Source organism: Schistocerca nitens, chromosome 4 (genome assembly GCF_023898315.1).
Source record: "Schistocerca nitens isolate TAMUIC-IGC-003100 chromosome 4, iqSchNite1.1, whole genome shotgun sequence".
Taxonomy (NCBI): Eukaryota; Metazoa; Arthropoda; class Insecta; order Orthoptera; family Acrididae; genus Schistocerca; species Schistocerca nitens.
Genome location: NC_064617.1, coordinates 848,485,637 through 848,495,961, shown reverse-complemented (window position 1 = coordinate 848,495,961; position 10,325 = coordinate 848,485,637).

Below are 10,325 nucleotides of genomic sequence, written 5' to 3'. Positions count from 1 at the left end.
TAGCAGTTGTGTGACTGGATTCGTGATTTTCTGCCAGAAAGATCGCAGTTCGTAATAACTGACGGAAAATAACAGAAGTGATATCTGGCGTTCTGCAAGCAAGTGTTAAGGACCTTTGTTGTTCCTGGTCTATGTAAATAATTTAGGAGGTAATTTGAGCAGTCTCCTAGATTTACTGTCATTTACCGTTTTGTAAAATTATCAGATGATGAAAACCAATTGCACAATGATTTAGACAAGATATCTGCACGGTGCAAAAGGTAACAATTGGCTCTAAATCATAAAAAGTGTGAAGTCATCCACATGAGGAACTAAAAGCAATCTCCAAAACTTCAGTTCCACGATAAATCACACAAATCTAAAGACTGTAAACTCAACTAAATACTTAAAGATTAAAATTAGAAATAAGTTAAATTGGAACGCTTACATATGTAATGTCGTCGATATAGCTAGCCAAAGACTGCGTTCTGTTGGCAGAACTCTTTGAAAATGTAATAGGAATAATCAGAAGACTGATTGCACTACTTCCTTCCACACTCATTTGGAGTCTTTCTGTGAGGTATGGGATCCACATCAGATGTGACTGACGCAGAACATCGGAAAAGTTCAAAGAAGGGCAGCTCTTTATATTATCGGGATACAAGGAAGAGAGTGCCGCGGATATGATACACGTGCTGCGGTGGCAGTCATTAAAACAAAGGCGTTGTTCACCTGCTACAGGACCTTCTTATGTATTCAGTCACCAAGTTTCCCCTTACAGTGAGAAGAAATTTTGTTGGCGCTCATCTACATAGGAAGAAATTATCATCATAATGAAATAGGAGAAAGCAGAGCTTGCACGGTAAGATTTAAGCGTTCGTTTTCCCCGCACGCCGTTTGATAGTGGAACATTAGGAAAGTTGCTTAAAGGAGGTTTGATGATCCCTCTGCCAGGTACTAAACTATGAATTACTGAGTAATCATGTATCTGTAGAAGTTTCTGTTAAGTTTTATTTTATTAATTCAATGATGAAACAGCAAACGGCGCAAAATATGAAAGTTTTGCTGGCGCCAGATGAAATGCAATGAAGAACGAATACAAAATGGACATGTATTTGCAGGACTATTTTGATAGAAGATTAACGATCCAATTTCTACAAAATCATTTCACGCAAACGAATTTACCTAATTGTTATGTTTTGTATCAAAATGGTTGACTTATCAACAAAGTTTACACAACATTTTACTTTTAGTTTTTAAATCGGTCTATTGCACCGAAAGTTGCATATTTTGAGTAAACACCCATACCAACCGAATCATTGCATGCATCAAGACTAGAGGAGGTGCAAATAAAGTGGGCTGATACAGCCAATTTCTCTGTAAATTTGACTTAATTTTCTAGCCACTGAAATAACATCACATACCCTCTCAACACTTGAAGTTCCACTTAGTTTTCTCGTCCACTTCGTGACCTATTATTGTCAGGCAATATGGGAGGTGGCACACTAAACTATTTGTCCACAATAACGAGGATCGTATATTTAACCGCTCAGCAGGTCCAATACGTGGCATTCTGACCTATTGCAATCATAAGAAAAGATGAGTGGTTGTCTCTAATTGGAGTACAAAATACGAAATAGTTAAGTTTTTAAAGCAGGTGTATCACGCGTCTTTTTACAGTTGACAGAAATCGTAAGCCATTAAATGTGTATGTTTATAAACTCCAAGGGTGGCATTAAGATTACACAGACGCAGACACACAAAACACACACACACGCACACACACGCACACACACACACACACACACGCACACGCACACGCACGCGTACACACATACATACACACGCGCGTGTGAGAACAGAAATGGACACACAGAGGGAGGGGGGAAAGACAGAGAGGAAGAAGGAGAGAGAGAGAAGATAGGGGGGAGAGAAATAGAGATAGAGAGAGAGAGAGAGAGAGAGGGGGAAATAGGGGGGCCGAAAGGGAGCGGGAGAGAGAGATAGAGAGAGAGAGAGGGGAGGCCGAGAGGGAGCGGGTGACAGAGGGGGGGGGAGAGAGAGGGAGGGAGAGAGAAAGGGGTTGGAAGGATGAGGGGATGGGGAGGGAAATGGGCTTAAGGGCAGAAACTGGACGGTGAATATATGCATGTAGTGTAGGAAAAGGAGGAAATGTAAATAAATGCAAACAATTCTGCAGGAACAGGCTGAAAAAATGTTAAATATCATTGACTCTTGATATGCTCCATATTATTTCTCGTTGCAGTATAGCAACAAGTAGTGCTTCGAACTCCGTTTCAAGTTCCAAGTAGACAACAATCATGCACGTCTTCCAAAGTACACATTTTGAAGTCAGTACCTTGCGGCTGATATTATTTCTTTCTCTGCGTCGAAAAGACCATCCATGAATTCCAAAGCCGTGAGCATAGGGCTATCAAGGAGCTGCCGCCGTCTCTACAGGCTGCATAATTCCAGAATTTGTCCACGGCAGGCCATTGGCGGTACTGCCGGTATCCCGGACGGCGTGTTTTTGTTTTTACAGATGGCTCGCCGCTGACGGAGAGGGGACGGAGGAAAGGGGATCTCGGCGGATGCTACCTCGGAATCGCTTTAGGGAGCAAAGAAGCAGTGAAGGGTCCCAATGTAAAGGAAGGGGTGGGAGGGAACGCGGGCAGTCGAGAAAGAGGGAGAGGGCGGAAGAGGAGGAGGGAAAATACTTGATATACTAGAACCAGCGGGCGGCAGAGAAAAAAAAAAGACGTCCACGGGGAAGAATAAGTAAGCGCATTTGAAATTTCGTTGCGGGTTTTTCCCTCCGGCACAGATGCGTGCGGCTGCGGAGCAGTCGGCTGCAGTGCGGGGAGAGATTGGAATCGCCTCGGTACCATTATGTACAGGCTGGTCCGGCAGCGTCGCGCCGCTCCGAAGTCGCCCCTGTATACAAACCACATCCCTGACCGACGTCACACACTCATTAACACGACTTCTCCACTAGCGGTGAGCTGCATAGAAACTGCTGTTCTTCTAGCTAAAGTCGGTGACAAAATACTAGTCACCCACATAAAAAGGCACACTGCTGGATTTGGAGCGCCGCAGACTGGTACCAAGCGGTCACGTGACTCTGCGCAGGTGACGCAACTCGTGGCGATAAACAGGTGTTTATGTGCCAGTCAGCTGCATGCAATCAGCGCGTCCACATGTCGACCTGATAGAACGGCAACAGGGAGCTAGAGTATTTGGACGGGACCATGACCAACCCTGAATGAAGTTATCCAAAGTGGCTACTAGCAATGCAGTACCACTCGTAGCCGTGTAACAAGGCGTAACAATAGTGGTCGTAAGTACCTCCCATACGTAAGGGGTAGGAGACGAGCGTCACTCCTTGTCACAGGCCAGCGGTTTCGGACATGACAGCAGTTGCTGCTGTCAGGGAACTCAGTTATATCTCAGCCACTCTTCGCGACTTCTTGCGAAGGGAGCTGTGAACACTAGATGTCTGGAGTCGTACAGCCCGCGATGTTACCTCTTGAGTGCACCGACGCCATATTGCGGCGTTTACCACCTGTAGGAAGAGTCGGTAGTAGGTCGGATGTGATTCTGTGACAACTCGACCAACTTATTCATTATACCGTGAAATGCAATAGAAATTTTAACTTTTCTTAACATTTTTGGTGACTAACTCCTGCCCTTTCTTCTACAATATAATGATGAGTATGTTTTAGACAGTCCGAAGTGTACAGCCGTCCAGTATGATAACTGCATCGCCTACATGGCTCCAAACACAGCTTTTGTGGACACTCGGGGCGCCCTCTCGCAACTAGACTGGGCTACTAAACAACTGATCTTAAACCCAAAAGAAAGTGTCAGGCAATTTAGAACAGCGGCTGGAAGGTATCAATGAACATCACAGCAATTTGGAACGTTTACCGGGTATAATTACCAATGAGTGCGTTCGGATGAATATAGCCGGCCGAAGTGGCCGTGCGGTTAAAGGCGCTGCAGTCTGGAACCGCAGGACCGCTACGGTCGCAGGTTCGAATCCTGCCTCGGGCATGGATGTTTGTGATGTCCTTAGGTTAGTTAGGTTTAACTAGTTCTAAGTTCTAGGGGACTAATGACCCCAGCAGTTGAGTCCCATAGTGCTCAGAGCCATTTTTTCAGATGAATATACACACATCAAAAAAAATTCGGCATCAATCCAGTTGGAAGGTATCAATGAACATTACAGCAATTTGGAACGTTTACCGGATATAATTACCAAAGAGTGCGTCCAGATGACTATACACACATCAAAAAAAGTTCGGCATCAATCCGGTTCGGCCGGCCGGAGTGCCGTGCGCTTCTAGGCGCTACAGTCTGGAACCGAGCGACCGCTACGGTCGCAGGTTCGAATCCTGCCTCGGGCATGGATGTGTGTGATGTCCTTAGGTTAGTTAGCTTTAATTAGTTCTAGGTTCTAGGCGACTGATGGCCTCAGACGTTAAGTCGCATAGTGCTCAGAGCCATATTTTCAATCCGGTTCCCAGAACTCCTGAAGATAGACGTTGACTGTAGATGTTATATCACAGACACATCACAGCAATTTGGAACGTTACCGAGTATAATTACCAAAGAGTGCGTTCAGATGAATATACACACACCAAAAAAAGTTTGGCATCAATCCAGTTGGAAGATATCAATGAACATCACAGCAATTTGGAACGTTAACCGGATATAATTACCAAAGAGTGCGTTCTGATGAATATACACACATGAAAAAAAGTTCGGCATCAATCCGGTTCGGCCGGCCGGAGTGCCGTGCGGTTCTAGGCGCTACAGTCTGGAACCGAGCGACCGCTACGGTCGCAGATTCGAATCCTGCCTCGGGCATGGATGTGTGTGATGTCCATAGGTTGTTGTTGTTGTTGTGGTCTTCAGTCCTGAGACTGGTTTGATGCAGCTCTCCATGCTACTCTATCCTGTGCAAACTTCTTCATCTCCCAGTACCTACTGCAACCTACATCCTTCTGAATCTGTTTAGTGTATTCATCTCTTGGTCTCCCCCTACGATTTTTACCCTCCACGATGCTCTCCAATACTAAATTGGTGATCCCTTGATGCCTCAGGACATGTCCTACCAACCGATCCCTTCTTCTGGTCAAGTTGTGCCGCAAACTCCTCTTCTCCCCAATCCTATTCAGTACTTCCTCATTAGTTATGTGATCTACCCATCTAATCTTCAGCATTCTTCTGTAGCACCACATTTCGAAAGCTTTTATTGTCTTCTTGTCCAAACTGTTTACCGTCCATGTTTCACTTCCATACATGGCTACACTCCATACAAATATTTTCAGAAATGACTTCCTGACACTTAAATCTATACTCGATGTTAACAAATTTCTCTTCTTCAGAAACGTTTTCCTTGCCATTGCCAGTCTACATTTTATATCCTCTCTACTTCGACCATCATCGGTTATTTTGCTCCCCAAATAGCAAAACTCCTTTACTACTTAAAGTGTCTCATATCCTAATCTAATACCCTCAACATCACCCGACTTAATTCGACTACATTCCATTATCCTCGTTTTGCTTTTGTTGATGTTCATCTTATATCCTCCCTTCAAGACACCATCCATTCCGTTCAACTGCTCTTCCAAGTCATTTGCTGTCTCTGACAGAATTACAATGTCATCGGCGAATCTCAAAGTTTTTATATCTTCTCCATGGATTTTAATACCTACTCCGAATTTTTCTTTTGTTTCCTTTACTGCTTGCTCAATATACAGATTGAATAACATCTGGGAGAGGCTACAACCCTGTCTTACTCCCTTCCCAACCGCTGCTTCCCTTTCATGTCCCTCGACTCTTATAACTGCCATCTGGTTTCTGTACAAATTGTAAATAGCCTTTCGCTCCCTGTATTTTACCCCTGCCACCTTTAGAATTTGAAAGAGAGTATTCCAGTCAACATTGTCAAAAGCTTTCTCCTAGTCTACAAATACTAGAAACGTAGGTTTGGCTTTCCTTAATCTTTCTTCTAAGGTAAGTCGTAAGGTCAGTATTGCCTCACGTGTTCCAGTATTTCGACGGAATCCAAACTGATCTTCCCAGAGGCCGGCTTCTACTAGTTTTTCCATTCGTCTGCAAAGAATTCGTGTTAGTATTTTGCAGCTGTGGCTTATTAAACTGATTGTTCGGTAATTTTCATTTCTGTCAACACCTGCTTTCTTTGGGATTGGAAGTATTATATTCTTCTTGAAGTCTGAGGGTATATCACCTGTTTCATACATCTTGCTCACCAGATGGTAGAGTTTTGTCAGGACTGGCTCTCCCAAGGCCGTCAGTAGTTCCAATGGAATGTTGCCTACTCCGGGGGCCTTGTTTCGACTCAGGTCTTTCAGTGCTCTGTCAAACTCTTCACGCAGTATCGTATCTCCCATTTCATCTTCATCTACATCCTCTTCCATTTCCATAATATTGTCCTCAAGTACATCACCCTTGTATAGACCCTCTATATACTCCTTCCACCTTTCTGCTTTCCCTTCTTTGCTTAGAACTGGGTTTCCACCTGAGCTCTTGATGTTCATACAAGTGGTTCTCTTATCTCCAAAGGTGTCTTTAATTTTCCTGTAGGCAGTATCTATCTTACCCCTAGTGAGAAAAGCCTCTACATCCTTACATTTGTCCTCTAGCCATCCCTGCTTAGCCATTTTGCACTTCCTGTCGATCTCATTTTTGAGACGTTTGTATTTCTTTTTGCCTGCTTCATTTACTGCATTTTTATATTTTCTCCTTTCATCAATTAAATTCAATATTTCTTCTGTTACCCAAGGATTTCTACTAGCCCTCGTCTTTTTACCTATTTGATCCTCTGCTGCCTTCACTACTTCATCTCTCAAAGCTACCCATTCCTCTTCTACTGTATTTCTTTCCCGCATTCCTGTCAATTGTTCCCTTATGCTCTCCCTGAAACTCTGTACAACCTCTGGTTCTTTCAGTTCATCCAGATCCCATCTCCTTAAATCCCACCTTTTTGCAGTTTCTTCAGTTTTAATCTACAGGTCATAACTAATAGATTGTGGTCAGAGTCCACATCTGCCCCTGGAAATGTCTTACAATTTAAAACCTGGTTCCTAAATCTCTGTCTTACCATTATATAATCTATCTGATACCTTTTAGTATCTCCAGGGTTCTTCCATGTATACAACCTTCTATCATGAGTCTTAAACCAAGTGTTAGCTATGATTAAGTTGTGCTCTGTGCAAAATTCTACCAGACGGCTTCCTCTTTCATTTCTTAGCCCCAATCCATATTCACTTACTACCTTTCCTTCTCTCCCTTTTGCTACACTCGAATACCAGTCACCTATGACTATTAAATTTTCGTCTCCCTTAACTATCTGAATAATTTCTTTTATTTCATCATACATTTCTTCAATTTCTTCGTCATCTGCAGAGCTAGTTGGCATATAAACTTGTACTACTGTAGTAAGTGTGGGCTTCGTATCTATCTTGGCCACAATAATGCGTTCACTATGCTGTTTGTAGTAGCTTACCCGCATTCCTATTTTCCTATTCATTATTAAACCTACTCCTGCATTACCCCTATTTGACTTTGTGTTGATAACCCTGTAGTCACCTGACCAGAAGTCTTGTTCCTCCTGCCACCGAACTTCACTAATTCCCACTATATCTAACTTTAACCTATCCATTTCCCTTTTTAAATTTTCTAACCTACCTGCCCGATTAAGGGATCTGACGTTCACGCTCCGATCCGTAGAATGCCAGTTTTCTTTCTCCTGATAACGACATCCTCTTGAGTATTCCCCGCCCGGAGATCCGAATGGGGGACTATTTTACCTCCGGAATATTTTACCCAAGAGGACGCCATCATCATTTAATCATACAGTAAAGCTGCATTCCCTCGGGAAAAATTACGGCTGTAGTTTCCCCTTGCTTTCAGCCGTTCGCAGTACCAGCACAGTAAGGCCGTTTTGGTTATTTTTACAAGGCAAGATCAGTCAATCATCCAGACTGTTGCCCTTGCAACTACTGAAAAGGCTGCTTCCCCTCTTCAGGAACCACACGTTTGTCTGGCCTCTCAACAGATACCCCTCCATTGTGGTTGTACCTACGGTACGGCTATCTGTATCGCTGAGGCACGCAAGCCTCCCCACCAACGGCAAGGTCCATGGTTCATGGGGGGGGGGGGTCCATAGGTTAGTTAGCTTTAATTAGTTCTATGTTCTAGGCGACTGACGACCTCAGACGTTAAGTCGCATAGTGCTCAGAGCCATATTTTCAATCCGGTTCCCAGAACTCCTGAAGATAGACGTTGACTGTTGATATTGTATCACAGACACATCACAGAAATTTTGAACGTTACCGGGTATAATTACCAAAGAGTGCATTCAGATGAATATACACACACCAAAAAAAGTTCGGCATCAATCCGGTTCGGCAGGCCGGAGTGCCGTGCGGTTCTAGGCGCTACAGTCTGGAACCGAGCGACCGCTACGGTCGCAGGTTCGACTTCTGCCTCAGGCATGGACGTGTGTGATGTCCTTAGGTTAGATATGTTTAATTAGTTCTAAGTTCTAGGCGACTGGTGACCTCAGACGTTAAGTCGCATAGTGCTCAGAGCCATATTTTCAATCCGGTTCCCAGAACTCCTGAAGATAGACGTTGACTGTAGATAGATAGAGTCCCTTTGACTGTTCAGAGATGTCACTAAACCCGCCCAAAGATGTAAACAACCATGCATGAGCATGGGAGGGAGTCCGACAGCCGATCAGTTGCAGTCACTCCAGTGGGAAGGAGGTACACGGCTCGTATTGCCTGTACTTCAACCATACCTAGATGGTTAATACCGCAGTTCGATCGCGTCCGCAATGTTACTTTGTGCCAGGAAGGACTATCAACAAGGGAAGTGTCCAGGCATCTCTGAGTGGACCAAAGCGGTGTTGTTTGGACATGGGGGAGATACAGAGAGACAGGAACTGTCGACGACGTGGCCCAAGGGCCCAAGGGCTACTACTGCAGTGGATGATCGCTATCTACGGGTTATGGTTCGGAGGAATCCTGACAGCAACGCCACCATGTTGAATAATGCTTTTCGTGGAGCCGCAGGACGTAGTGTTACGACGCACACGTCCATGGCGAGGTCCATCTTCACAACCACGACATGATGCACCGCGCTGCAGAAGGATCCAACAACATGACGAATAGACCGCTCAGGATTGGCATGAAGTTCTCTTCACAAATGAGTGGCGCATATGCTTTCAACCAGAAAATCGTCGGGTACGTGTTTGGAGGCAACCCGGTCAGGCTGAACGCCTTAGACACACTGTCCAGCAAGTGCTGCAAGTTGGAGGTTCAAAAAATGGTTCAAATGGCTCTGAGCACTATGGGACTTAACATCTGAGGTCAGCAGTCCCCTAGAACTTAGAACTACTTAAACCTAACTGACCTAAGGACATTACACACATCCACGCCCTAGGCAGGATTCGAACCTGCGACCGTAGCGGTCACGGGGTTCCAGACTGAAGCGTCTAGAACTGCACGGCCACACCGGCCGGCAAGTTGGAGGTTCCCTGCTGTTTTGGGGTGGCATTATGTGGCGCCGACGCATGCCGCTGGTGGTCAGGGAAGGTGCCGTAACGGTTGTACGATATGTGAATGCCATCCTCCGACCGATAATGAAACCATATCGACTGCGTATTGGCTAGCCATTCGTCTTCATGGACGACAAATCGAAACCCCATCTTGCACTTCTTGTAAATGACTTCCTTCCGGATAACGACGTCGCTCGACTAGAGTAGCCAGCATGTCCTTCAGACATGAACCCTATCGAACATGCCTGGGATGGATTGAAAAGGGCTGTTTATGGACGACGTGTCCCACTCTGAGGGATCTACGTGGAATAGCCATTGACGAGTGGGACAATCTGGACCAACAGTGCCTCGATGAACTTGTGGTTAGTATGCCACGATGATTACAGGCATGCGTCAATGCAAGAGGACGTGCTACTGGGTATTAGAGGTACCGGTGTATACAGAAATCTGGGCCACCATCTCAAAAGGTATCGTTGTATGGTGGTACGATAAGCAATGTGTGGTTTTCCTGAGCAATAAAAAGGGCGGAAACGATGTTTATGTTGATCTCTCTTCCAATCTTCTGTACAAGTTCAGGAACTCCTGGAACCGAGGTGATGCAAACCTTTTTTTGATGTGTGTAACATCTCTCAAAAAACTTGTTGATTCTCATAGAATTGTGGACATCGCCTACAGGTAATGTTTTGCTGTTAGGGTGTTGTCTACTGAGGATAACTAATCGATTGTTTGCTGTGCTTGGAAAGACGTTAATAGT